We start from the raw sequence: 24,367 nt of genomic DNA on the forward strand, positions 1-24,367 counted from the left end.
AGCAACCAAAAATGTCTCCAGATATTCCCCCCGGGGCAGGGGCAACATCACCCCAGTTGAGACCCACCAGAACACATAGGTAAATGCAAACAGATACGAGGATCTTCGGTTCTTTCATGGAAGTGCAAACGGCGTACCGTGGGAGCCCAAGGAGGCAACCAGCAAACCATTGGTCTTGGGGTCCAGAAGCCTTTTGACTTAATGATCTCTGGGGGAGATGAGTGTAAGTCAGTCAAGGAAGAGGTGGGGGAGGAGGAGGGATTAGATGTAGAGGATCAGCATGATTTTTTTTTAAATTTATCATATTTCGTGGGTATACAGCTCACTTCACAGCTGCATTTAAATAGAATTTTCATAAATGAATTTGTATAAGCTAACATATTCAGCACAGCACAGAATTTACTCATTTCAGTATGAATTTACTTCACATTCCATTGTGTGTCCTTTTCTAATATTAAGAAGCTATTTGTAGTGAAAATACTCTTATTTATGTTATATATTCAGCGTTTAGACCCTTGTATCTCGTGAAGGGGCTTCAGAGTATTGGGGGTGTCTGGAATATTGTGATACAGTGATTTACTGCCTTAATTTCGTGTTATAAAGTTACAGCCATTTAACTTTGGGCCTTCTCAGGACTCCATAAAGGGTGAGTAATCACTGGTAACTATCAGAACTTCCTGGCATTTGGAAGCACAAATGACTTCTTGATTTGTGCATGTTATACGTGGATACTTATCACAGACAGGAAGTAGGCAGTTTAGTATGAGAGGACCTTGGAAACCTCCCCCCTCAATCTGACCTGAGCATTGTCACGTTAATTGGAAAAGTCAGTTAAGCTGGGAATCACAAAAAATGATACATACACGCCTTACTTTTGTTGTTGCTGTTTTAACCTAAAGCCTGTGGGTATTCAGTCATCTGCCAATACCTTTGCTCTGAGGAAGAGTGACAGCCAGGGCGTTCTGCCCTTTGGTCTGACACCATCCACACCCATAGTGTATTTCATGTGGTTTCCAGTTTCTAGTGAAAACTTAAGGACACCTGCACAGAAATCTCAACTTTTGCCTCTTTCTAGATTACCACCTTGCCTTCCAGTCACCTTGGTTGTCTTTCCCACACCTGATTTCACAGCATCTGTTAAAATGATTCCCACTCACCCTGTCCATAAAGCATCCCCTTCATTTTAGCAAAAAACCAGAAACAGGCTCCGTGTGCACTCGTACTTCATCATGTGACATATCTCAGTGAAGTGTGTCGTTGCAGCAGCAGGGACAGCTGAGCAAACTTGGCCTGGCTTGGGGAGCAGGTGTATCCGGAGGTGGGGGAGGGACGGCGGGGGCGGTTCTGAGCGCCGCTTCCCAGCTGTGCGCATCCATCCCTGTGTCCCGGGCATCCCGCCTTAAGTGTCTTCTGCAGAGGAAGTAGAGAGCACAGGTAAGCGTGTGTCAGTTCCCTGGGCCTCCTGGGGTCACTTTCCTGAGCTGTGCACGTGTAAATGGGCGCCTGGCTGGCGACAGCAGACAGCAGGCTCAGCCACCGGGAGTGGCAGAATCCTTTACGAGAACCTTTTGCCGTTTATCTTTTAATGGTTAGACCTTCCAGCAAAGAGTGAAGCCTAGTAATTATGTATGTGTCGGACTAGCCTGGTTGTCAGTTTTAGGTACTGCTGATATTAAACTGTTACGTGTAGGTGACACGGGGATGCACCAGCATCTACTCATAACCATAGGAATTTACAGGGATGTGATTCCACACGGCTTACACGCACACACTTCATGGTTGTCATTAATGCTTGTTATAAAAGCCCTGTAAGGCCTGAAAATGGCCCATGAGTCGTCAAGGAGGAAAATGCCATCTTCACTGGAGTTTGGGTGTTAAGTACATCGTGTTGTATTCTGAATTTCAGTTCATGTGCTCTTCCGTGTCCTAGGCTGTTTATTAAGCATCTTCATTGCATCTGGCACACAGCTCAGCTTTGCGGATGGAGCGTGAGCTGGACACGCTCTGAGCTCAGCCGTGTGGATGCAGAGGCCGTGCCCTGCTGGAGCTTGCCTGCTCCTTGGAAGACAGGCAGTAAACAGGGGAACTGATCAGCAAGATGCCTTGATAGTAGCGCATGCTGTGAAGAATGAGCGGGTGATGCGCCCAAGGGGCTTGGGGTGGAAGGGCTTCCACGTTAGAGTTAAGAAATGGAGACTGATGAGTTGACGTCTCAGGGATGTAGCTGGGCAGAGCCGGGAGAAAAGAGTTCCAGAAGGAGGGAACAGCGCATGCAAAGGGCAGGCAGCGGGACGGAGCTCTAGAAACTCGAGGGACGTAAAGGAGGCCAGGCCAGCATGATGGAGGCAAGCGACTGACCAGGAGATGAGGTGAGAGCTGTGTGCAGGGGACCCCCAGACAGTTCCTTACAGGATGTGATGGTAACGGTGATGTGTTTGGACTTGAAACCCTCCAGCGGCTTCCCACTGCACTAACTGGTGGCTGGTGGGGGAGGGATTGAAGTGGCTCCAAGTGGGTTCCAGGCATAAGGCAGTCTCATTTCCTCCCTCCCTCCCTCCCTTCCGCTGGGTCTTAGTTGCGGTTCCCCGGCTCCTTAGTTGCAGCAGGCGGGCTCCTTAGTTGTGGCATGCATGTGGGATCTAGTTCCCTAACCAGGGATCGAACCTGGGCCCCCTGCATTGGGAGCACGGAGTGTTATCTGCTGCGCCACCAGGGAAGTCCCAGTCTCATTTTCCACTAGCATAGCTCAGCGGACCCGGGAAGGAGGAAAGCACAGACTTGGGACATTCTTCAGCGGGGAGCGCCAGCAGACATGCAGATGGCCTAGCTGGAGGCGCGTGGGCCTGGCACGTGACCCTGAGTAGGAGCCAGGTGTCATTTCTTCGGACGGCGGGCTGGAGGAGGGGCGAGTTGGTGTGGGTGGCGGGCGGGTCAAGGGTTCCACTGTGGACATGCCACGTGCGAGATGCTGGTGGGACCTCTCAGTGGATGCGTCATGCAGGCTGGTCCAGAGATGCGCGTGCAGCTGGGAAGGCCAGGACCCTGAGACATGTATTTGGGATTTGAAACCAGGGGCTGGGTGAGTTCACGGGGAAGATGGATGGCAGTGCAGTCCTGTGCAAAGGGGCTCGATTTGCAGTCAAACGGAAAGCAAGCCAAAGGTCAGAAAGATGCCTTTTGAGACTTCCCTGGCAGTCCAGTGGTTTGGACTCGTTGCTCCCACTGCTGTGGGGCCCCAGGTTCAGTCCCTGGTGGGGAAACTAAGATCCTGCAAGCCAAGAGGCACAGCCAAAAAAATAAGATTCCTTTTGGAAACTTAAGGTGGCTAAAAGGTTTCCAAAGTCATTCGATAATCCCTTGTATATTCTTAGAGGTTTACAAAGTAAGCTTGTAGATCAGAATTTAGTGAACCTGCCATCGGGACACTTCTTGACGGAAGATGCATCAATATCATCTTATTCTTCTTAACTCTTTTCTTTCTAATAAGTGAAACAGCTTCCACTAAGAATTATGCTTAAATTTCCCTTTTTTTCCTCACTTTGCAGCTTTCATCTTAGGTGGGAAGAAATGATTCAGCCTAGATTAAATAGATCTGAATACCTGCTATTTTCCTTGGGCTTTTAGAGTTTTTGCTAACAATCACAAGTACGGTCCTGATCATCATATAACAGCATAATGTGTTAATTTTTTGGAATGACTTTTATGATTAACCTTGATTTAGCAATAACATTGATCCCATTTCCCAACCACAAAGATCAATACAAATTTAATTAACCAAAATGTGTCATTCTGCCACTGTGAAGCTAAATTCTCCAAGGACGGAAGCTGCTTAAGAATTTCTAGGTTTGACTGACATTCAGATATTCCAGAAACTACCAAGATCCTGAGATTGTTTCTAGGGAATGCCTTTGCTCCACTGGGAAGTATCTCAAAATGTCGCCTGTGAGTTTGAAGGTAACTGAGTACACCTTTTTTTCACAGTTGCAGAGTTTGACTCTGGCTTATGGAAAGAAAGCAGACATTTATTCTTGACTTGCTTCAGAGTAAATTGGCCGATGCCCATGTTAACTGTTACAGACATTTTGATCTAAGTTTGTCTGTAGCCAACAGCAGGGTCTTTGGAAGAAATACATTTGCAGGGAAGGTTCATTTTCTTTGAGATCTTTTTTATTATGGTAAAACATGTAACATAAAATTTACCATTTTTTAACCACTTTTAAGTACACAGTATACTGTTCTGTGGCATTAAGTGCATTCACCATCCATCTCCAGAACTTTTTCATCTTCCCAAATTAAAACTCTAAGTAATAACTCTCCTCTCCTCTCCGTTCCCCCCCACCCCCCAGCTTTCTGTCTCCATTTCTGACTACTCTAGGTACTTCATGTAAGGGGGATCCTAGGTTATTTGTCCTTTTGTGTCTCACTTATTTAACTTAGCATAATGTCTTCAAGGTTCATCCGTGTTATAGCATGTGTCAGAATTTCATTTTTTTTGTAAGCTAAATAATATTCCGCTGTACGTATAGACGACATGTTTATCCATTCATCCATCGGTGGATATCCGGGTTGTTTCCATCTTCTGGCGATCGTGAATAATGTTACGAAGGACATTGGGCTGCAAACATCTGTTCAGCTTCCTTCTTTCAGTTCTTTTGGTTTTATACCTAGAAATGGAATTGCTGGATCATCTGGTAATTGTATGTTGAATGCTTTGAGAAACCATCATGTTTTCCCGGAGGTTCATTTTTAAGTAATCTTGGCAAGGTCTGATAGCAATGGAATCTAACCATGCCTCACCTTATCTCACACAAGAGTTAGCAAACTATAGCCTGTGGGCCAAATTTAACCCATTACCTACTTTTGTACAGTCAACAAGCTAAGGATGGTTTTTACTTTTTTTTTTTTTTTTTTGCAGTACGCGGGCCTCTCACTGTTGTGGCCTCTCCCGTTGCAGAGCACAGGCTCCGGACGCGCAGGCTCAGCGGCCATGGCTCACGGGCCCAGCCGCTCCGCGGCATGTGGGATCTTCCCAGACCGGGGCACGAACCTGTGTTCCCTGCATTAGCAGGCGGACACCCAACCACTGCGCCATCAGGGAAGCCCGGTTTTTACATTTTTAAGTGGTCCAAAAAATCAAACCAAGAAGAACGACAAGTCATGATGCGTGAAAAGTCTATTAATTAAAGTTTCCTCGAAACACAGCTCTACCCATTGATGTCTGTGTTGTCTGACTGTTGCTCACTACAGTGGTGGAATTGAGTGGTTGTAACTCTTTATGACCCATGACGTGAAAAATATTTACTGCCTGGCCCTTTAAGAACAGGTCTGCCAACCTAGGGTTTCCCTGGTGGTGCAGTGGTTGAGAGTCCGCCTGCCGACGCAGGGGACACGGGTTCGTGCCCCGGTCCGGGAAGATCACACATGCCGCGGAGTGGCTGGGCCCGTGAGCCATGGCCGCTGAGCCTGCGAATCCGGAGCCTGTGCTCCGCAATGGGAGAGGCCACAACAGTGAGAGGCCCGCATACCGCAAAAAAGAAAAAAAAAGAACAGGTCTGCCAACCTCGAATGGAATAGGTTAACATGACAACAGGTCAGATGAGCATATTTACACCTGTTGAATGCTCTGCCCGTGTACGGGGGCCTTTCCAGTGGTCTTGGTGGGTCATCGAGCCGTCTCCTTAATTTATCACACTGTTCTGAACTAATTTGTGTCACCGTTTCACAATGAAGCATCAGTCCTTGGGGAGACTTTCTTCGGTCGGAGATGCAGGTGTAAAACCCCAGCCAAGCTTGAACTCGCCCACTTCAGGTGCATTTGCTTTTCTGTTCCCAGTGCCAGAGTTTGCCTCCCTGTCCTTGTAAGGGACTGTCTCTTCCCACTGAAAAAGAAGTAAATCTCTGTATAATGGAGGATCCAAACTGAGAAAGATGTCTCAAAATTCGCTTACTTTTCTCATATACTTTTTTGGGAACAAGGTTTGTGCCCTACTAAAAGGCACTGTCTTCTATTTTTAATCTGTGATATTTCTGTAAAACCATGTAAATGTCACACTTAGAACAGAAGGGCATTCTCAGCATTTTTTTTACAAAGTGCTTTTCTGTGCAGTTAGGGCTGTGTGTGACTTGTGAAAATTTCTGTTCACACAACCGGAAATCTGACACAGCACTTGTTCCCTCTGTTAACAATGACGTCTTCAAAGTACCATTTTAGGGTAACACTTTGTTCTGTTTAATTTGTTGTCAGAAATATCATCCCCAGAGCTTCTTAATATACACAAGTACCTATATACTTATGCATTTAATGTATTATTTTCTTTAATTCATGAAAGTGATCTTAAGGCCTGAGAGAAATTTGAACAGCTCAAAGGAAATCAGGCTGAGCTTAAACTAGGAAATTCACTTAAATTCTATTTTTCCTTTATATTTGGTTTTTATAGGAAATAGGGCGTTTGCATTTTTGAAACTGTGTTTGAAATTATATTTGCGTGAAGAAGCCTGTTGCCTACTAGGCTGGTAAAATGGTATCAATAAAATAGAGAAAGGTAGGCAGATAAAATCATTTGGTTAAGTGTAGCATGAAGATAACCGCTTGTCAAGAATTGTAGCATCTACACTCAGTCTAATCTGATTTGTTTTCTCATGTGATCCTGTTCCTTTTTTCTTTCTTAGACACGCTTGCTCACTTAAGAATTCCGTTGTTTGAAAACCAAGTAACTTGTTTCCATTTAAGAAAAACTAGGGATAAATGTGATTATGTTCCAGTTGAAACGAAAGCATTATTCTGTTACACTTTTGTGTGACTCTTTCAGTCCCTTTAAGGGAATTCTCACATTTATTCCTTTGTGGGAGTGACTGATGAAAATGTAGATTTATCTTGGCTTTTTATTTATGTTTTAATTGTGGTAAAATACACATAAGATTCATCTTGGTTTTTATTTTTTCTTTAAAAATCACAGAGAATATAGAACAAAAGGAACATAGCAGAATTCCCTTGCCCAGTGTACAGCTGTTCCCATGCTGTGATTATAATTGTAACTATCGTTCTGTACAAGCCTGCACGTCTGGCTTTGTGTGTATTTGAACATAGGAATTTGTGCAGTGTAACTGTAAAGCACTATGCTCCTTTCAGGGCACAGAAAAGTTAAGTTACTTACCAGGAGACACACAGCCCTCAGCGAGGGATTCTGGGGTTTAGCCAAGGTCACTCCGGGACCACACTGCTTCTCAGAGAGTCTGCCAGCTTGCATTGTAAGGGATGCATTGTAAGGGAGCCACTACCCTGTGCAAGCACTGAGTGTAAATTTCTGAGAAACAAGGCCACACTGAAATCTAGAGAAGAGAAAGCCAACTTAGACCGGGCATAAATACAGCATGACTGAGATGGGTAAACAAGACATAGGCAAGGGTTTGGCCTTCAAGGCAAATATAAACTGTTAGAGGAAGGACCGGTTTTTTGTTTTTTTTTAAGAGTCCCTCAGAAGTGCCATCTAAAGATAGGCCGAGTGGTGCAGTGGAAGAACGACGGGATTTAGGGTCAAACAACCTGGCGTGACTTCCAGGTTCCGACCCCCCTGGTGATCGGCTGTCCAAGTCTGTGAGATATTGGAGGATGGTGACGAATTCAGTGGTGGGGAATGCATCCATGTTGCCCTGAAGCATGACACAAATGCTGTGTTTCTCTGTCCCTCACGTGCACGTTTGGGCATACGTATTGCTGATCAGGCACGGTGAGATTCTCTATATTTTATGTGACTTCAGCATCCCAAGCCCACACTGTAAAAGCCAGTGGGGGACCTTCATGCCGTTAGGAATCTGGGAATTCTGAGAACCAGTCAGAAGAGGTAGTTGACTCACAGAAATGCTCATGTGTTCTTTTTTCTATCTCAAGATTCAGTCTCCCTTTTAAACTAGGAAAACTCAAGTCTTTTTTCGACAGAGGCAATGCCAGACCGTGCACTGGCCGTTGCTTCCGTGAGGTGTGCTATCTTTCAGGGCCCCACGTCATCCATTTCCAGAGGTCAGTGGTACCTACTCCCTCGCTGGGCTTATGTCCGAGGGCTTCGTCACAATAAAAGCGGGCTTTACTTAACGGATGGATTTCTTGGTCCTGCTTCACACGAATTGTCTGAAGTGTTTCTTTCCCCAGAGAATTTCATACTAGAAACTGCCGTTTGCAGCCACCACACGTGAGAGTAAACTTACGCTGATGTGGTTCAGCCACATGAGACTGAGGAAGAAGCAAACGTACAACTCTTTAGCCATCGTGTCCGAGAGACCCAGTCTGCGTGTGCTTCCAGCCCCTGTCTTTGGAGGACAGACGGAAGGGCACCCACACGAGTTTATTCGAGTTAGCAGTGTCACGTAGCAGGAGAGGGCAGTGAGGCATCAGAATTCTAAAAAGGTGGGCAACGTTCATTTTAGGAATTGGAAAATACTCATATTCAGTAGGCATTGTCGCATGAAATTAGGCCTTATGTGAGAATGCCCGTTGTACATATTTAGCTATGATTTTGCCGTCATTTATCTTAATAATTGCTGCGTATGATTTCACAAATTTCCAGTACCCGCGATGGAACAGGGAGGCATTAACGTCTTGAAGGCAGATCAGACAACAGAGTAAGAAGTTTAATGGGAACGAGGGTATGTAGAAATTGCCTAGGCTTTATCCCTAAAGAACTGAAATTCCGTTTCTGCTCTATCATTAGCTCAGCTGACTGCACACTCTGCTGGCTTCTTGGTCAGAGGAATGACCTACTTGGTCATCCTCCTCATCTATAAATAAACGGTCTCTATAAATAAGATATTCACTGTTGATCTAAGACTCCATGAGTCTGGGTACGACGTAATGGGACAGATACGCACGTGAACAAAACGTAAAGCCACATGGTGGCCCACTCCTGTTTCGGCTACTATGTCGTAGACATAGAGAGTAACTGTGAGAAAGTCTCATGTCAGTCAGGTGAGAAAAATAAAGTGTCATAGAAAATCCAAAAATGAATTCAACTTAGTTGCTTGTCGGTGCACTGCAAGTGACTGAATACATTTCAGACCGGCTCGGAAGTGTTAAAGATTAACCAAATGTGAAAGGGTTAGAATTGTGCGTAATGGGTGCATTGTGTACATGCAAATTGATTATTCAAAGTGTCTAGAAGACTTCTCTCAATAAAGTGTGTTATTGGTTGCAAATTCCGAGGTACTTCCATCGTGCAAAAATAACTGACTACCGGACTTCCCTGGTGGCGCAGTGGTTAAGAATCCGCCTGCCAGTGCGGGGGGCACGGGTTTGAGCCCTAGTCCGGGAAGAGCCCACGTGCCATGAAGCAGCTAAGCCCGTGTGCCACAACTACTGAGCCTGTGTTCTAGAGCCCGTGAGCCACAACTACCGAGCCCACGTGCCACAACTACTGAAGCCCACACGTCTAGAGCCTGTGCTCCGCAACAAGAGAAACCACTGCAACGAGAAGCCCGCACACCGCAACGAAGACCCAAAGCAGCCCAAAATTTTAAATTAATTAATTAATTAATTTAAAAGAACCTGACTACCTACCTTCTATCTAAATTACTGTGAATTAGTGTGCCGTGAAATGATGAGAGCCCCAAAACTGAAGCGAGAACGGGGGGTTCAAATCCTAACCACTTATAATCTGTGAAGCCCAGTTCTGTTCACTTGAACTCTCTAGATCTTGGCCTCTTTATCCACAAAGTGGGAATAACGAAAGGGCTCCTGTGATGGTTAAGTTGTATAATGGACCTAATAGACTTTATAAAATGTACACTTCCTTTGTGGACTGACGGGCAAGGAGTGGTTTTATGTAGGCGGGTAGTCAGCAGCCTTGCTGTTCAAGGATGTCAGTGATGCAAACAACTGGTATGTGCCACTCATGACTAAATTCAAAGATTATAGTCAGCAAAATGTATTTGTGTTAAAAGTAAGAACGTATGTGTGGAAACTTGTAGAAGACTGTGGAAGCAGCTCGTGAGTACAGGCTGTCTCTGCGTAGTGAGAGTGGGAGGACTTGGGGAGAGAAAACTTTTAACATTTTATCCTCATGTCAGGATTTCTCAACCTCAGCACTAGTGACACGTGGGGCCCGATAATCCTTTCTCACGGGGGGACGTCTCGTGCATTGAACGAGGTTAGCAGCATCCCTGACCTTTACCCATCCCGTGCCAGGGCCCTTCCCCCCAAGTTGTGATGAGGAATGTCTTCCGGACTTTACCCGATGACCTTTGGGGGACAAAATTGCCTGCGGTTGAGAATGACTTAAAATCTCTCCCATGAACATGTATTACTTATATAAGTTGAATGGCATTTTTTAAAAAATAAAATTAACCCAAAGGAGTTGAAAACTTACTTCCCTGCAAAAACCTGCACACGGATGTTTATAGCAGCTTTTATCTGTCATTGCCAAAACTTGGATGTCCTTTGGTAGGTGAACGGGTGCATCTAGACCATGGAATTATTATTCAGCGCTAAAAAGAAATGAGCTCAAGCCAGGAAAAGACACGGAGGAACCTGAAATGCACATCACTAAGTGAGAGAAGCCAACCAGAAAAGACTACATGCTGTATGATTCCAACTCTGTGACCTTCTGGAAAAGGCCAAACTACAGAGACAGCCAAAAGATGAGTGGTTCCCAGGGTTTAGGGAACTGGGGAGGGATGAGTGGGTGGAACACAGGACTTTTAAGGCAGTGAAACGATTCTTTATGATACTGTAGTGGTGACCACGTGTCATTCATTATAAATTTGTCAAAACCCATAGAAGGTACACCACCAAGAGTGAACCCTTATATAAACTATGGGCTTCGGGTGATGCTGATGTGTCAGTACGGGTTCCTCGGCTGTAGCAGATGTACCCTCTGGAGGGGGGTGTGGACAATGGGGGAGGCTGTGCATGTGTTGGGGGGCAGGGGGCGTATGGGAACTCTCTGTGCCTTCCTCTCCATTCTGCTGTGAACCTAAAACTGCTCTAAAAACTAAACCTATTAAAAATAATTTTCAAAAAGGAAAAAAGAAATTAAAGATGTCATCTCCACACTGATGAGATTATTCTGTTCAGGTTCACAGTTCTGTGATCCATAAAATAAAAGAATTGGGAAGTTTTCGTGAGACTTTGCACTTGGGGTCTGAAAGCACCATCTTAACGCAGCATGGCGTTTGCACGCGTGTCCTGAGGGCTCCCTGTGGCAGCTGTGTGTGTGTCCCAGGACCCAGGAACCTGGGCTGAAGTCCACCCCACACTCCTGCTGCCGTCTCCACTGTGCTCATTCCCAGGAACAAGGCACAGACCTGCTTCACTTCTGGAATAAAGCACTTTTGTCATGTGTTCATGCCTCAAGTCACCCTGATGATATTTTACGGTTGTCTGTTTTAATTTCGTAATGAGTTATGAGTGCACACCTTAATAAAATGAACATGATTTTGCCCCGGGGCAGGGGTCGGCAGACTCCTGCCTGTAGGCCAACCCCGCCTTCCACCTATTTTTGTAAAGTTTTATTGAAACACACCCACGCCCATTTACGTACTGTCTATTGCTGCTTTTGAGCTGAGGCACAGTTGAGTACCTGTAGCAGTATGGCTGCCAAGTCCAAGATACCTGCTGTTTGGCCCTTTGCAGAAAAAGTGTGCTCACCCCTGCTTTACAGTTCTGGAACTTCACCTTCTTCTGTTGTCATCTCTCGATATGTCTCCCAATTTTTAAATTCAATTTCAGGAAAGGGGAGGATAATCAATAGAGTAACCTAATTAGACAAATAATAGAGACCGCCAAGTACATCCCATCTGAAGTATTCTGGGGTATTCCTTGTGTTTCTCTGCACACCATGTGTACTAGCATGTATTTATTGAAATGCGTGCCCCGTGGGCTTTTGGATCAAAGATACAAAACACCATCGTTTTCTTTTATTAAAAAAAGAAGTGTTGGGCTTCCCTGGTGGCGCAGTGGTTGAGAGTCCGCCTGCCGATGCAGGGGACACGGGTTCATGCCCCGGTCCGGGAAGATCCCACATGCCGCGGAGCGGCTGGGCCCGTGAGCCATGGCCGCTGAGCCTGCGCGTCTGGAGCCTGTGCTCCGCAATGGGAGAGGCCACAACAGTGAGAGGCCCGCGTAACACACACACACACACACACACAAAAAAAAGTGTTGCCATGATAAGGGCACTTGAAAGAACAGGGCAGTTGTATGCGGAATTTTGTACCAGGTGCTGCTGGAGCCATTGTTTTAAGAAGGTTTCTCAAGAAACAGACTCCAAGACTGAGGTGGAGTGGGAAGTTAGCTGGGGTTACAGATCTCCTGCAGGGGCATGGAAGCAGGGTGGGGCCGGGCGTGGCGCTGCCATGCCACCCGGAAAGCCCTTTGTGCCCCATCCCTCCAAGCACCACCCCCTATCCAAGCACTTCTCTTTTTTTTGGGGGGGGGGGCCGCGCCCTGCGGCATGTGGGATCTAGTTCCCCGACCAGGGATCGAACCCATACCCCCTGCATTGGGAGCGTGGAGTGTTAACCACTGGACCGCCAGGGAAGTCCCTCCAAGCACTTGTCTCAGCTCCAGTGTTACGGACTTCAAGAACCGAGGCTGTGACTTCTCAGAATTCTATTCCTAAACCCCCAAGGGTGTCTTACGTGAGCAGGCAGATGCAGCCTCGGTGTGACGATGCTGAGACTTCTTAAGGAGCCTGGTGGTCTGGTCACTCTGCCATCTGCTCCCAGCAGAGCAGGATCAGTGGGCTGTGTTCTCTTCACGTGTGGATCCCTCACGAAAGGCAGCTGCTCTCCTCCAGGCCCAGGAATCGCTCTGTTTCGCTTCCTGTTCTATGTCGTCTTCACCTCCATAGCGTCCTCCCCGGCCTCACTAAGCAGGGAAGAAATACAAGAAATCACAGAAGATGAGAATGATAAGTGGAACATAATAGGAATACATATCAATAATGTATAGTAAATGTATATAATGCATCAACATGTGTCAAATATACATACATGTATTCAGAGACAATATGTACTTAGGCAAAGTGGGTTTGTTACAGAGTTGAGTGTGGCTTTTTTATCTAGTCTCACACTCATTTTAATCGGAAAGGTTGTACCATTTCATTTACCACCAACTTTCTGTCTTCTGCTTGTGTCGTGCTTTCTGGTTTTTTTTCCCCTCCGTTCCTCCACTTTTGCCTAAACTGAGAATTTTTTATGATTTTACTTCACTGTTAGCTTGTTAGCTATACCTCTTTGTTTTATTTTTACAGTGTTACACGAACATTTGCAGTATGCATTTTAACTTATCACGGTCTGCATTTGAAGGATACTTTACCACATCATGTATAAGAAACTTACAACAATCTGTTTCTGTTTGCCTTCTATACCTAGTTCTTTGTGCTTCTGTTGACATACCTCTTTCATATATGTTTAAAATGCTACAATACATAGTTATTTTGTATCAAGTATTTATATGTAAAAGAAACTTCAAAATGAGAAGAAAATATTTTTATATTCACCCCAATAGTTACCATTTCTGTCACCGTTCCTTTGCATAAATCCAAGTTTCCATCTGAGATCATTCTTCTTACAGAACTTGCATTAATATTTCCTGTGGTACAGATCTCCTAGCAGTGAATTCTGTCTGCATTTGTTGTTTGTTTGGAAAATTCTTTACTTTGCCTTCATGTTTTGAAAGATGTTTCATCTGAGTGTAGAATTTTAGGTTGACATATTCTTTCAGCCCTTGGAAGGTTTTGTTCCGTTGTCCAGAATAATGCAAGCCAGAAGACAACAAGTTTTTGGGATTTGTTTATCTTTTTCCTCTGGATGTAATTTTTTTTCCCCCTCTGGCTGCTTTTAAGAGTTTCTTTTGTTGCTGATTTGCAGGAAATTGTACTTTATTGGGGTTTTCTCTGGTGTTTATCCTGCATGGGGTTTGTTTAGCTTCTCGGATCCATTTTACCTTTTTCAAACCTAGAATTTTCCAACCGATTTGATCTTGAAATCTTTGCTATAAATATCACGTTGTCATCTTTAAGAGCTACTGTTTTAGAAATGAGCACTAAAATGAACACAATCTACTTTGGGAAATGAAGATAAAAATCAGTGTTTATAATCTTTGCGTGATTGTAAGTTTCTGTTGCCTCCTTGGGCCACAGAGAGTTGGGTTCCCCAGGAAGTTCTCAGACCCCCGCCCTGGTAGTGTGCAGAGTGTGTCCACATCATTAGCTTGTGAATGAGGTTTCATTAGTAACTGTCTGGGTAACTGCCAGCTTTATGGGCGTGCTGCAATAGTGACCATTTCCCCATCTCAAATATAGGTCAAAAACTTTACCAAAACCTTTCTCACATTTCGTACAGTAATGATCTGTTGACACATTAACGCACAGGAAAGGAGAGTTGATGGCACACCCAAGATTACCGTCTACAGATAACAGTACTGAAATGTAACTTCCAAAAAACGTTCAAACTCTACATTTTTTTTAGACATTGGACAACAAATATTACCATTTAACTATGGAGACTTTTTTTAAAATAATTTTTTCAGGGCTACTGATTTTTTTCTTTCTTTCTTTTTGGCTGTGTTGGGTCTTCATCGCTGCGCGAGGGCTTTTCTCTAGTTGTGGCGAGCGGGGGCTACACTTCGTTGCGGCGCGCAGGCTTCTTGTTGTGGAGCACAGGCTCTAGGCGCGTGGGCTTCAGTAGTATGGCACGCGGGCTCAGTAGTTGTGGCGCACGGGCTTAGTTGCTCCGCAGCATGTGGGATCTTCCCGGACCAGGGCTCGAACCCGTGTCCCCTGCATTGGCAGGCAGATTCTTAACCACTGCAGCACCAGGGAAGCCCGACCATGCAGGCTTTTTAAAAGGAAGATCTTTTAAGATGTTACTTGGTTTTAATTTATACCTTTCTGTTGTTTTTATGGTGTATATGCTTATTCTCAAAGAATATTAAAGGTTGGGCCTTTGGAATTTATGCACAAAGTTTGTGTTTATCATTAAGAAAAATTCAAAACATCTTTTCTGTGTCATAAATAGAACTTTAACAGAGAAGGGATCCCTTTAGTGTTGTCTCTTCGACTTTACACGTAAACAGAGAAGGGTACACCCTTACCATAGTGGCAAAAAAATAAATAATCCACCTAAATAAAGGGTATTCCAAAAATAGATTTTTTTAAAAAGATGAGATGATAAGAAATGAGATGATTAATGCACTGTGACCTTTCACCTCACAGTACCCATTTTCCTAGTTCGGTGAGTGAAAAGAGAAATGTGGATGATGGCCTGGTTTTAATTCCCAGTGTATAAAGGCTCATCGAGAAGTGTCCTACTTCTTGACACTATTATGATATTAAAAGTAACGTTTATTTTTGTAAGTCATTACCAACTTGGCACACTTGCATTCATTTTCGTCAAGTACTGTCATCTTTAGATTTCATGCTTCCAGAGTCTAAAGAAATGCACTTTGGTTTTATATTCTCTTGGGGAACCTACAGTCTTCCAACCGCAGAACCTCCCTTTATTGGACTGTCTAGCAACTGATGTATTCAAAGCCAATCAGAAAGTTGTCTTTAAAATTTCAGCATATTTCTAAAAAGTCGGAAATTTGGGAGAGAGGGGCAAACCATAGCATATTGTACATGGAGTGTCATTATCTAGGTGGGTACCTGGGTACATGGAGGAGCCAGATGAGGAAGGTGGTTCACAAAATTTCTACTGCCTGCAGCTCAGAGCCATGAGAAAGTCGTAACAGGAGAGAGATAATTTAGTGTATGTGAACCCCTGGTATGACACTGTTAGTGGTGGTTCCTGGATATATCATTGAAAACACATTGTGAGATTCTGGTAGGAAGGATTCTTTCATTGTTTATTAAAAGGATTACATAACTTAAAGCACTTAGAACAGAGCCAGGCGGATAATAGATGCAATTATGTGTAAACTATTTTTTTTTTTTTTTTTTTTTTTGCGGTACGCAGGCCTCTCACTGTTGTGGTCTCTCCCGTTGCGGAGCACAGGCTCTGGATGCGCAGGCTCAGCGGCCATGGCTCATGGGCCCAGCCACTCCGCGGCGTGTGGCATCTTCCCGGACTGGGGCACGAACTCGTGTCCCATGCATTGGCAGGTGGACCCTCAACCACTGCGCCACCAGGGAAGCCCTGTGTAAACTATTTTTATTGTTTTTTTTTCTTTTCCATTATAGTTTATTACAAGACATTGAATATAGTTCCCTGTACTTTATAGAAGGACTTTGTTGTTTATCTGTTTTATATATAGTAATGTGTACTTGCTAATCACAAAGTCCTAATTTATCTTCCCCTGAACCCTGCGCCTGCCAAATCCCCTTTGGTAACCATAAATTTGTTTTCTACATCTGTGAGTCTGTTTCTGTTTTTTAAATAAGTTCATTTGTATCATAGTTTAGATTCCACATATAAGTGGTATATGATATTTGTTTTCCTCTGTCTGACTTACTTTACTTCATATGATAATCTCTAAGTCCATCCATGTTGTTGTAAATAGCATTATTTCATTCTTTTTTATGCCTGAGTAATATTCCATTGTGTGTGTGTGCATGTACTACATCTTCTTTGTCCGTTCATCTGTTGATGGACACTTAAGTTGTTTCCATGTCTTGGCTATTGTAAATAGTGCTGCTATGAACATTGGGTTGCATTTATCTTTTTGAATTAGCATTTTCTGCAGATATATGCCCAGGAGTAGGATTGCTGGATCACGTGGTAATTCTATTTTTAGTTTTTTAAGGAATTTTCATACCGTTCTCCATAGTGGCTGTATCAATTTACATTCCCACCAACAGTGTAGGGGGGGTTCCCTTTTCTCCACACCCTTGCCAGCATTCATTATTTGTAGACATTTTAATGATGGCCATCCTGATCTGTGTGAGGTGATACCTCATTATAGTTTTGATTTGAATTTGTCTAATAATTAGCAATGTTGAGCATCTTTTCATGTGCTTATTGGCCATATGTATGTCTTCTTTGGAGAAATGTCCATTTAGGTCTTCTGCCCATTTTTTTTTTTTTTTTTTTTTTTGCGGTATGCGGGCCTCTCACTGTTGTGGCCTCCCCCGTTGCGGAGCACAGGCTCCGGATGCGCAGGCCCAGCGGCCATGGCTCACGGGCCCAGCCGCTCCGCGGCATATGGGATCCTCCCAGACCGGGGCACGAACCCGTATCCCCTGCATCGGCAGGCGGACTCTCAACCACTGCGCCACCAGGGAGGCCCTTCTGCCCATTTTTTGATGGAGTTGTGTTTTTTTTATTGAGTTGTATGAGCTGTTTGTATATTTTGGAAATTAAGCCCTTGACAGTCGCATCATTTGCAGATATTTTCTCCCAGCCCATAGGTTGTCTTTTTGTTTTGTTTATGGTTTCTTTTGCTGTGCAAAAGCTTGTAAGTTTGATGAGGTCCCATTTGTTTATTTTTGTTTTGTTTGTTTGTTTGTTTGTTTTGTGGTACGCGGGCCTCTCACTGCTGTGGCCTCTCCCGTCGCGGAGCACAGGCTCCGGATGCGCAGGCTCAGTGGCCACGGCTCACGGGCCCAGCCACTCCGCGGCATGTGGGATCTTCCCAGACTGGGGCACGAACCCGTGTCCCCTGCATCGGCAGGCGGACTCTCAACCACTGCGCCACCAGGGAAGCCCTATTTTTGTTTTTATTTCTATTGCCTTGGGAGACTGACCTAAGGCAACACTGGTATGATTTATGTCAGATAATTTTTTACCTATGCTCTCTTTTAGGAGTTTTATGGTATCATGTCTTATATTTATAAGTCTTTAAGGCATTTTGAGTTTATTTTTGTGTATGGTGTGATGGTGTGTTCTAACTTCCTTGATTTACATGTGGCTGTCCAACTTTCCCAGCACCACCTGCTGAAGAGACTGTCTTTTCTCCATTGTATATTCTTGCCACTTCTGTCGAAGATTAATTGACTGTAGCTGTGTGGGTTTATTTCTGGGCTCTCAGTTCTGTTCCATTGATCCGTATGTCTGTTTTTGTATCAATACCACACTGTTTTGATTACTGTAACTTTGTAGTAGTATTGCCTAAAGTCTGGGAGGGTTCTGCCTCCTCCTTTGTTTTGTTTTTTTTTTCCTCAGGATTGCTTTGGCAATTCTGGGTCTTTTACGGTTTCATATTAATATTTGGATTATGTGTTCTACTTCTGTGAGAAATGTCATGGGTACTTTTATAGGGATCACATTAAATCTGTAGATTGCTTTGGGTAGTATTCTGTAGTATTGCTTTGGGTAGTAATCCATAGTATTGCTTTGGGTAATCTGTAGTATTGCCATTTTAGCAATATTAATTCTTCCAATCCAAGAGCATGGGATGTCTTTCCATTTCTCGGAATCATCTTCAGTTTCCTTTATCAGTGTTTTATAGTTCTCAGCATATAAGTCTTTCACCTACTTGATGAGGTTTATTCCTAAATTTTTTTTGAAGCGATTTAAAAGGGATTGTTTATTGTTTTTTTGGTTTCTTTTTATTTATTTCTTTTTTTTTTTTTACTTTCCCTTTCTGATATTTCATTGTTAGTGTAAAGAAGTGCAACAGCTTTCTGTATGTTAATCTTGTATCCTGCTACCTTGCTGAATTCGTTTATCAGTTCTAGTAGTTTTTGCCTGGAGTCTTTAGGGTTTTCTATATATAATATCATGTCATCTGCGTATAATGATAATTTAATCTCTTCCTTTGCAATTTGGATACCTTTTATTCCTTTTTCTTGTCTGATTGCCGTGGCTAGGACTTCCAATACTATGTTGAATAGATGTGGTAGAGTCTGCATCCTTGCTACAGATATTAGCAGAAAGACTTTCAGCTTTTCACCATTGAATATTATGTTGGCTGTGGGTTTGTCATAAATAGCTTTTATTATGTTGATATGTTCCCTCTGTGCCCACTTTGGTAGGGGTTTTTATCATGAACGGATGTTGAATTTTGTCAAATGCTTATTCTGCATCTACAGAGATGATCATGTGGTTTTTGTCTTTTTTTGATACGATGTATCACATTGATTGATTTTTATATGTTGAACCATCCTTGTGACCCTGGAATGAATCCAACTTGATTACGGTGTATGATTTTTTTTTATGTGTTGTTGAATTTGGTTTGCTAATATTTTGTTGAGAATTTTTGCATCCATATTCATCGAAGATATTGGCCTGTAATTTTCTTTTTTGGTAGTGTCTTTGTCTGGGTTTGGTATCAGGGTGATGGTGACTTCATAGAATGTGTTCGGGAGTGTTTCTTCCTCTTCATCCTCCTGGAAGAGTTTGAAAAAAATCGGTATAAGTTTTCCTTTGTTTGGTAGAATTCCCCAGTGAAGCCATTCGGTCCTGGAATTTGTTTGCAGGGAACTGTTTTTAAATTATAGATTCTATTTCACTTCTGGTGACCGGTCTGTAAAAATATCTGTTTCTTCTTGATTTAGTTTTGATGGGCTGTATATTTCTAGAGACTTGTCCATTTCTTCTAGGTTGTCCAATTTGTTGGCATATAATTGTTCATAGTGTTCTCTTGTGGTTTTTTTAAAATCTCTGCAATATCAGATGTTATTTCTCCTCTCTCGTTTCTTATTTTGTTTATTTGGGTCCTCTCTTTTTTCTTCTTGGTGAGCCTGGCCAGAGGTTTGTTGATTTTTGTTTACCCTTCCAAAAAACCAGTTTTTGGTTTTATTGAGTTTTTCCATTGTTTTATAAAACTCTATTTCCTCTCTGATCTTTATTATTTCCTTCTTTCTGCTGACTTTAGGTTTTGTTTGTTCTTCTTTTTCTAATTCTGTTAGGTAGTAGGTCAGGTTGTTTATCTGAGATTTTTTGCTTACTTTTTGAGGAAGGTCTGTATTGCTATGAACTTTCATCTTAGGATTTCTTTTGCAGCATCCCAAAGATTTTATATGGTTGTGTTTTCATTGTCATTTGTCTCAAGGTATTTTTTAATTTCCTCTTTGATTTCATTGTTGACCCATTGGTTTTTTTAGTAGCATGTTTAGTCTCCATGTAATCGTTTTTCCCTCATTTCTGGTTCTGTGGCTCAATTCTAGTTTCATGCTGTTGTGGTCAGAAAAGATGCTTGAAATAATTTCTATTCACCTTAAGTTTCTTGAGCCTTGTTTTGTGTCCCAGTATGTGGTCTGTCCTAGAGAATGTTCCACGTGAACTTGAAAAGAATGTGTATTCTTGGGTTTTTTTGGATTTAATGTTCTGAAAATAACAATTTTTGTCTAATTGTTCTATTGCGTCATTTAGGATCTCTGTTGCCTTATTATTTTCTGTCTGGAAGATCTGTCCATTGATATTGTTGGGATGTTAAAGTCTCCTACTATTATTGTTTTCCCATCAATTTCTCCCTTTATGTCTGTTAGTATTTGTTTTATGTATTTAGGTGCTCTTTTTTATTGTTTTTCAATAACTTTAACCCAGGGTTACCAATCCTATGGAACGTGGAAAATTGGATCACAGAACTGTTTTTCATGTGATGATACTAAACGCATACTAACCATCTGGAAAACATCATTCTGAAGAACATGCTTTGGCAGACTCTCTCCTACTTCTTTGAAAGCTCCATTTGCTTGGCTTCCAAGTTCCTGTGGTTCTAGGCTTTCCTGGCAGCAGCCGTGCGTGTCATTGTCCCCATTCTATGGATGATGATGTAGAGGCGATTGCTGAAAAGACCTGCTGCCCCAGGTATCTTTCCCACCTGTCCTTCATGGTGTGTTAGACTCTGAGGGTCAGGAATGCTGTGGTGACTTAGCAGGGTGGTTCTGGTAGAGGTCTCTTTGAAGTTGCAGACAAGACATCAACCGGAGCTGCAGGCACTTGATTGTCTGATTGGTACTGGATGATGCAGTGCGATGGTGGCTCTCATGTGGCTGGCATATGGTGCTGGCTGCTGGCTGCGGGCCTCAGTTCTGCTCCATGCTGACCTCTCCACCAGCAGTTAAAGGAATTTAATTGTACACATGTGATTCATTTTTATCAGGAGATGTAATCAATATGTATATAGTTAAGCATTTCATTTATGATCAATAAAAATGTAGGTTTATCCTCAATTTTCACTTAGTGAGCCATATGGATTATTCGTTTTGTTCCACAGATTAGGGCAACCAAGAAGGAAGCATTATGACAATCTATGAAAATATCCCCTAAATAATTATTTTTGAACCTAAGCCCTGTGTGAAACTGTTACTTCACCTTCTAATATTTCACAGTAAGAATCAGGCAGAAGTCATAAAGAGATGAACTTAGTGAGTCTAAAATCTGTTCTGTTAAGGTTTCTTGGCATTATTGGCATTTGGGGGCTGATGAGTCTTCCGTGCAGGGAGGCTGTTCTGTGAGCTGTAGATGCTTAGCGCTATTCCTGGTCTCTACCCACTAGGCGCCAGTACCTCCCCTCCTCCACCTGTGATGACCGAAAGATGTCTCCAGACATTGTCTAGTATCCTACAGTCCCCTGGGGCAGAGAGCACAGCCATCCCTGGTTGGAAACCACTGTGTTAAAATAGGACACACCATGATAGTTCCATGCTTCTATTAGGGGTTACTTACGTGGATCTATATCAGATACTAGTGTGAGAAGGTACCTGGGTAGCCAGAGTCAACTCAAGGGGTCCTGAGAAGCCAGAAGTGCAAGCAATTCCCAACTCAAAACTTTGGAGCTGAACTATCTCAGGGGAGGGAGATTTAGAATTTAGAAGGATTTAGCATGATAGCCAGGGCTGCAGGCAAAACAAAACCAATCCAGCACCTTTGGTTGCCCTGATAGACTTTGCAAAGCTTCTGAGTGGAAGAGTAATTTGGTTTGCCCCAAGGAGAGTGACACTGCACTATTCCTTGTCTCTGGCAAAATGATGTAGAACTATACATACCCAAGGGATGGAAAACGGGGGCTCAAACACATTCCTGGACATCAGTGTTCCTAACAGCAGTATTCACAGTAGCCAAATGCCTATCAGCTGGTGGGTGGAAAGGTAAGCAAAAGGTAGTCCATGCATTCAACAGAATAGTATTCAGCCATACAAAGGAATGAAGTACTGATACATGGTACATTGTGGATGAACCTTGAGAACGTTATGCAAAGTGAAAGAAGCCAGACACAAAGAAGGTATTGTATGGTTCCATTTATATGAAATGTACAGAACAGGCAAATCTGCAGAGACAGAAAGCAGGCTGGTGGTTGCCTGGGCTGGGGGAGGGGGCTTGAGGACTGACCACTTAATGGGCCCAAGGTTTCCTTTTGGGGTGATGTAAATGTTTTGAGACTTGACATAGGGGATGATTGCACAGCATTGTGAGTATACGAAAGGCTTTACGCCTCCTGTGTGGAAGGACTATTAGTCATTGTCTACACCATTCCATGCCAAGAACTGACAGCAACCAGAAAATGAGTCCTTTTTACATTCATTACTACCTTTGAGAGTAAAGTATATATTGCATTTGTTAAAATCATTTGCGTTTCAGGCTTCCCTGGCGGTCCAGTGGTTAAGACTTTGCCTTCCAATGCAGGGGGTGAGGGTTCGATCCCTAGTCAGGGAGCTGAGATCCCTCATGCCTCGCAGCCAAAAAAGCAAAACATAAAACAGAAGCAATATTGTAACAAATTCAATAAAGACTTAAAAAAAGGTGGGGGGACTTCCCTGGTGGTCCAGTGGCTAAGACTCCATGCTCCCAATGCAGGGGGCCTGGGTTTGATCCCTGGTCAGGGGACTAGATCCCACATGCTGCAACTAAGAGTTTGCATGCCGCAACTAAAGATTCCGCGTGCTGCAATGAAGATCCTGCACGCCGCAATGAAGATCCCATGTGCCACAACTAAGACCTGGCGCAGCCAAATAAATAAATTAATTAATTTAAAAAAATCATTTGCGTTTCACACAAATCTTTTTCAGCACGTAAATTTTTGCCAGCACTGTTTTTTGTTTTTGTTTTTGCGGTACGCCGGCCTCTCACCGTTGTGGCCTCTCCCGTTGCGGAGCACAGGCTCCAGACGCGCAGGCTCAGCGGCCATGGCTCATGGGCCCAGGCGTTCCGCGGCATGTGGGATCCTCCCGGACCGGGACACGAACCCGTGTCCCCTGCATCGGCAGGCGGACTCTCAACCACTGCGCCACCAGGGAAGTCCTGCCAACACTGTTTATTGATAGTGGCTCTATTTAGGTGTTAATAATGGGAAAATCAGGACTGACCAGGGATTGGAAGTTCAGGTTTCTCATTTTAACTTATTATTTCTAGTAATAAACTAATTAATTTTGACATGTTGCATAACCAGAATGTTATTAACCAGTCATATTTCACATTTTTTGTGTTTATAACACACAGATGATGTTAATTACATGTACTGAATTTAACAACTTATATCAGAGATAACCTTCAATTTGTGAGTTACCATCTGTTTTGGGCCAGAGAATAGGAATTTGATACTAAAGCTTTTTCCTGAACAGCTTGTAATGAGAGCTGTTTATATATTAATTACTTAATTGAATTATTATGGATTTTAATGTTTTAATTTTCAAGCAGTTTGGGGCTTATTGTGGTGACATCTGCTCATATTTTGATACTTTATGGTGTTTAGCGGTTTCATCATAGGGCTCTTTTGGGTTTACAACCCAGTCCTGAAAATAATTTGCTATCTGCTTCAGGTGTTCTATTTCATCTCCACTACCGAATTTTTTTCATAATGAAATGTATTTTTATTTTATAAGCAAAGTCAATATTCCCTTGTGCCTGCTTCAGTCTGGTGCCCTTTAATTTCTATTCAAAGAGCTATAGAGAAATTTTGTTTAAATCTTATTATTTTCCTTCAGTGGTAGATTTTTTCATTTGTCCTGGTTTTATCTTATATATCCTTATGTTGTTTAAAAGTGTACTGTAATGAAACTTAAGGGCCTATGAACCTGCTTGTAGAATCCTTTTAATCTCCTTTCTTTGAACAGTGTAACTATAAACGTGACTCAGTGAGAGTAATTTACTTGAATTTCCTTAAAACATTTCAGGAGGTTCTGTATAAATTCACTAATAAGAAACACCTCCGGGGCTTCCCTAGTGGCGCAGCGGTTGAGAGTCCACCTGCCGATGCAAGGGACACGGGTTCGTGCCCCGGTCTGGGAAGATCCCACATGTCGCGGAGCGGCTGGGCCCGTGAGCCATGGTCGCTGAGCCTGCTCGTCCGGAGGCCACAACAGTGAGAGGCCTGCGTACTGCAAAAAAAAAAAAAAAAAAAAAGAAAGAAAGAAAGAAACACCTTCATTCATAGCCTCACTTATGGATTTGAATTATATTAAACCTGGCACCTTTTTATTATCACTTAAGACTATTGAACAAGAATTTAGAGAAAATGACAGGCATTTAATTTCCTTAGTTTTTGAGCTTGTAGATC

The 24,367-nt window shown here is 43.1% G+C and overlaps 1 protein-coding gene across 4 annotated transcripts in view; it reads left to right on the forward strand.

Moving 5' to 3' along the window:
• Nucleotides 1-24,367, forward strand: part of TBL1X (transducin beta like 1 X-linked) — a 224,290-nt gene that overhangs the window by 132,361 nt on the left and 67,562 nt on the right. The gene's annotated exons all lie outside the window — the stretch shown is intronic.

This window comes from Mesoplodon mirus (genome assembly GCF_964341445.2).
Source record: "Mesoplodon mirus genome assembly, chromosome: X".
NCBI lineage: Eukaryota > Metazoa > Chordata > Mammalia > Artiodactyla > Ziphiidae > Mesoplodon > Mesoplodon mirus.